The following is a 6,000-nucleotide window of genomic DNA, read 5'->3' on the forward strand; positions in this document are numbered from 1 at the left end:
AAGTCACCATGTAATGAAGCCTTTTCAAATAAAATATGTGATTCTTTAAAATACAGTATATATTACCTGGAAAAATATGTTTAGAACTATAAGAAAATAAATTTATTTAAATTCACCAACCATATAAAATTTAAGAAAATAATCTTTAAATATTCACATGTTAACTATTTTGAAAGCAAAATATGTCTGAACAAGTGTTAAAATTATGCAAAACTAAATTAACTAAACCTAAAACTCTGAAAAAAGAATTACCCTGAAGAAACAAAAGAAAATAATTAAGTTCAAAATTTGAAATTTAGAATATAAAATGAAGTATACTCTTTAGTTGACTTAAGTAACTGTAAGCCCTCTGTATATCAATTTTATAATAAAAAATGCATGAACAAAGAAAGAAAAGTACCCATTGGGCAACAGCGACAGGAAAAGCATCAGTAGTTTTTTTGTTTGAGTGTGCAAAAAAATCAATGGAAGATATAACAATGTTCCTTCCATAATAAATGTACTCATTACCTTATTTATGTCACTGTATCCCCTCTGTACATTACCTTTACAATAAAATTAAATTGAAATTAAAAATTAACTAAATAAGATATCTATTACAAATTCGTAGAGAGCTAGGAAGTTGGCTCAGTGGTAGAGCTCTTACCTTGCATGCTTGAGTCCCTGTGTTCGTTTCCTCAGCATCACATAAACAGGAAAAAAAAGACAGAAGTGGTGCTGTGGCTCAAGTCGTCGAGTTCTTGCTTTGAACTAGCCTTGAGGAACAGCGCCCAGGCCCAGAGTTCAGGTCCCATGACAGGACCCCCCCACCAAAATAAAACAGAATTACTAGAAACCATTTATTAAAAACTTTTTTAAAAACTGACCTAAGTACCCAAGTGATATAATTTGATGATACTATTTAAATACTTCAACTTCAGCAGAGAAGCCAAAAGTTTAAAAACTGTTATAAAGTGAAGTAATAAATTAGAATATATTACTACTAATAATAATCATAAGATGAATTTATAGTGGTAATCAATATGGAAGAAATGAAGCAATTTGCCGTTCGTTTTCACTTAATAAGTGAGAAAGAATTTTCCATGTCTTTTTAAATATATAATAAATTTAATGAAGAAACTATTCATCATATGATAATTAGATGAAGCTGATATTAGAGCAAAGAGCAGATTGCACTAAGTTTTTGCATGTTAAAGTATATACTTGTTATGGTTGTGGAAAATTGTGTTCAAATTGGGGTATTGTTTTTGTTAGACTGGTGTCATATCAGTGGTTAATTTTAGGATAGGGGTTCCCTTTCCACAAGAACATGCGCCTGATCTGTCTTTTTAGCCTTCCCGTTATCAATGGCACAAAATTTGCACACCAACTTGTCTAGCTTCCTACCTTGGCTGGCCTGGATTCCGCAGTCCTTCCAATCTTAACCTGTAGATAGTGCAGGATGGTGGAAATGATCCAAGGAAGTCCACTAAACTTTTGGTCTGGGTTCTGTTCTCAAGCCTCGTCAGTAGGTAAGAGTTCAGATGGGAGCCCCTGGTGCCAAGCAGTAAGAGTATTTCTTAAAGCAACTAGACATATATATCACTTAGGCATGTGAACACCTCAGGACAAGAATAGAAGAGCAGTGAAGCATAGAGGATAGCCCCAATTTTAACTAGCTACTTGGAGGCTGAATAAGCTTAGTTAGCTACTCTGGAGGCTTAGATATGGAGAGCAATATTCAAAGCCAGTCGAATAATGAAAATACATGTGATTATCTCCAAAAAACCAGAAATAGAACAATGGCTCAAGTAGTAAACCCCTATCCTTTGTCACAGAAGCTTAAGGATGATGAATGAATGAATGAGCACTTGCACATGCGCGTGTGTGTATACACGTGCATGTGTACACACACACACATAAATATTGCAATGTGAACTTCTTTTTTTACCTTGCTGTACTCTATTTCCCTATATTAGTTTTCAAACTAACAAAATCAGCTAAATACCTATTTACATAAAACTCATCATGTTTCTCTAAAGTCAACTCTGTTTTAGGAAGCATGCTTTTATTTGACCCAAATGTAAACTATTCAGGAGTTTGTTTCTTCTCCATCAATTCTGTAGAATTAGGTGATTGTTTAGCTTCCTCCAAGCAATATAATTTTGTGAAATCCTGCATCAAGCAACGTATTCTTTCACTAGTAAGAAAGCCTCTGTCAAACAATTAATAATAGGTTTTTCTTCTCTTTGATTGCATCTGTAGTTTTATTATTTTCATATATTTCATGATCTGTCTATGTATGACAAAGACTGCTGTGAAAATAAGAAGACCCTTCGCAGCACTTATCATTTATATACCATCCATAGATATGAAGGTGTTTAAATATTACTGAAATTGCTTTGGAACAAATCATGTTCACCTTGACTATCATGAAAAGGGAGAATTGAATTCTCAGCACTTTAGGTAAGAACTTGATTGAAAGAAATAAAAGGAAAATTGAGGAACAACTCAATACATACATTCAAATGAAACAAAACAACCCAAGAAAACAAATTAATTCAGTGCTCAAGAACTGCAAAGAATTAAAAAAATCAGCTATGACAAGCTTATGAAAATCCTGACTACATGGGAGTCTACTGTTGTGAGAATAGAAGTTAAAGCCCAGACTGGACAGAAATATCTGTAAACAATGCCATGCACATATTATTCTAAATTCCAGGAAAAATAGCATAATATGATCTGAGCCCAAGGTCATACACAAATATATGAAAAATAATCAGGATAATTTAGGGCTGGGGACATGACAAAATGGTAAGAACACCCATTAAGAGGCACAAGACACTCAATTTAAACTCTAATATTTGGGTATTAAAGTAAAAAGCTATGATTTTAAATAATTGGAATAATTGTAAGATTTGAGTATTTGAGTGGAAAAATGCATGAGAGAGATAGAATGAACCCATGGTGCAATGTTTTCAACTTAAGTGAAATTGTTTTATGGTACTTCAGACAAAACAGAGTTACCTTGCAAATGAGAATGGTTGTTCATTTGGGTGATGGAAATACTTTACTTACACAGATGTAAATTAAATAGATTTTATTTGGGTAGATTGTACTTCTTGAACTAAGAGCCTAGATGATGTCCCTGAGATTTTTCTCTCAAGGATACCACTCTACTACTTTGAGCCACAGTCCCAAATCTGATTTTCTGTTGATTGTTTGGTGATAAGAGGCTCCTGGTCATTCTTGTCCAGGATGGCTTCAAAGCATGATCATCAGATCTCAGCCTCCTGAGTAACCAGGATGCCAAGCAATAGCCTCTGATAGTTTTAATAATATTATGTGAGGCTATGAATTAGAGCTGAAAATGATTTTAAATATGATAATAGCTAATTAAATTGCATATTTCTTATTTTTACTCTGTCATGTCCCTCATTCTCACATTAGGAAAGTATATAGAAGGTTCTCACTGAATTATATGTGCAATTATGAAAAATATGATTTGAAAGAATATGGGCACAGTGTGGTTTTAGCTTATTGAAACCTGTAGGGGGAAGTGTGTTTTTGAGGACTTGCAATATATTGTGATGAAGATGAAGGGAGGGATGTGCTTATTCTGGAAAATTGGCTAAAGGATTGCTCCCATAAAGGTAGTGATGAATTCTTCCAAAAGTTTACAGTAAAATCACTTTCACAACCATGTTCACTGCTGCACTATTCACCGTAGCCAAGTTACAGAAACAGCCCAGATGCCCTTTGGCGGAGTGATGGTTGGAGAAAATGTGGCACATACATAGAATTGGATTGCATCCATCCATTTTGAAGACTTACATTATTTGCATTGAAATGGATAGATCTAAAAATGTATTAAGTGCAATAAGTCAGAGCAAGACAAATTAAGGACCAATGTTCTGTCTCATATTTGGAAGCTAGAAATTTATACAAGTTTAGACAAAAATATTAATCAAAGCATGCTATTTGCAGAGGAGTATTGCAAAGGTGTTCTTATAAAATTGAATTTTACTCCAACAAAATGAATACCAGGAAACTATCACTTGGAAGATGTGAGTGGAAGTCAAAAGGAAGGAATAAAGAGAGTTATGGAGGAAGAGAGTGAAGGTATAATATTCAATGCAGATGTATGAAACTAGAAAAAATTAAAGTGGGGTGAGTTTTGGAAGGGTGTGAAAAAGTTATATAAAATCCATCATATTAAAAAAACTGATTTATTGAATGGAAATTCCCTTGTACAAGTTTTTAAGATAATAAAATACAATTAAAAACAATGGAGACATCAGATCTTAAATTCTATTTCCATATCCGTTAAAAAATAAAATTATTTGCTCTATAATTTGATCAGAGGGATGGATTTTGTGGCTAGCTAGATCATTGCACATCTGTATCTCTCTTCCTCTCTCCATCTCATGGTTCTCATAGGTAATATAATTGCTCCATATTTATCCTACTTTATTTTGCTTTTATATTTTTTGGTTGCATCATTTCATTTTCTGCTCTGTCATTTCCCAATTCATTTAAATATAAATCATTATTTCCTATTTTCTCATTCCTAGAATAATCTGCACATGAAGACACCATTGGTCCTCATTTTCAGTCTGTACCTTTGAATACGAAGGAAAAATCTTTCCTCTGCTCTCTACCAAATCCCTACTCTCCAGTGAGAATAGTTTAGGATAGTAAAAATGAAAAAAGAGAAAATAAATAATAGTGAAAGAAACAGATGCAGAAAATTCAGCGGATTTTTCGATTTCATCCAATGTGAACTATTAGGGAAAAACATGGGGAGCTCTTTCTCACTGGCACTCAAAGTCTCTGGTTAGGCAATTCTGATGAATTCGAGGAACAAGATGAAAAAGTGAGAAATGGTATCAATTGCAAGAAAAAAAATGGAATAGGATCAAGCAAATTTCTTCTTTGTTCTGCTGATAATAATCGCCTTACTACAGTGCAGAGACTACGTTCCAAAAAGGCCACTCATGTGAATACTAGGGATAACGATGAGCATACTCCTCTTCATCGAGAAGCCTACAGTGGACACTTAGACATTGTCCATGAGTTGGTGGCTCAAAGCAGATATTCATGTAATAACTGTGAATGGCTGGACACCCCTGCACAATACTTATCCATGGACTAATACCAGAGTGGCTTCTTTATTTCATCATGATGCAGACACCAATGGCCAAACTAAAGGCCTCTTGACCTCCTTGTATCTTGCTGCTTGGAATAGATATAGCAAAGATAAGCTGGATCTTCTTCTGTTGAACCATTATATCAAACCAGATCTGAAGCACGACTTGGAAGAAACTGCATTTGATCTTTCCAAAAGAATAAGTATGTATCACTACCTCTTTGAAGTTGTGGAAAGCTGTACAAATTGTTTTCCTAAGTCCAAATGGTTCTGTTAAGTTTCCTAAATTTCAAAATTGAAAGTCCATCCCATGTGTCCATACAAAATATTTTCACAATACAAAGCAACAGCAATATATTACTTTAAAAATTCATGGATTCCATGGTATTCTTCCAAGCGAATTTCCTGACTTTGATGAAAAAAAAATCTTTGATTTGTTTGTATACATCTATAATGATTTCTATAGAGTTTGTGATTTTTTCAAATCAGAAATAATTTTAACTTATCTGTTAAAATGAGTAGTAAACAAACTAAAGATATTTCTGGTGCTTGTCTGAAAAAAGTATATTTTAAAATATTTAGTATTCTGTTTGTATAATGTCCATAATCTATTTTTTTATCTCCTAGATATAATACTTTGAATTCAACATTGTTTTATAATATATAGGTTCATTAATAAATGTGTCCTTTCAGATTACATTCCATATAGAAGCAGTTTAATATTCCTTTCATTACTAGCTCCTTAAAGAATTTTATTTTTTTGGGATAATATGACAATGTTATCTGATTTCAGAAGTTTTATAAAGGTAATGCTATGTAAAGGCCTTTCTAAAAAGGTGAAGATTGAATACACTGATATCACAATAATTGTT

The 6,000-nt window shown here is 33.2% G+C and overlaps 1 pseudogene; it reads left to right on the forward strand.

Annotated features, from left to right (window-relative positions):
* Positions 1–5,405, forward strand: part of LOC106000794 — a 41,717-nt pseudogene extending 36,312 nt beyond the window's left edge.
* The last annotated feature ends 595 nt before the right edge of the window (positions 5,406–6,000 follow it).

The sequence above is a fragment of the Dipodomys ordii genome, unplaced genomic scaffold (genome assembly GCF_000151885.1).
Source record: "Dipodomys ordii isolate 6190 unplaced genomic scaffold, Dord_2.0 Scaffold239, whole genome shotgun sequence".
Taxonomy (NCBI): domain Eukaryota; kingdom Metazoa; phylum Chordata; class Mammalia; order Rodentia; family Heteromyidae; genus Dipodomys; species Dipodomys ordii.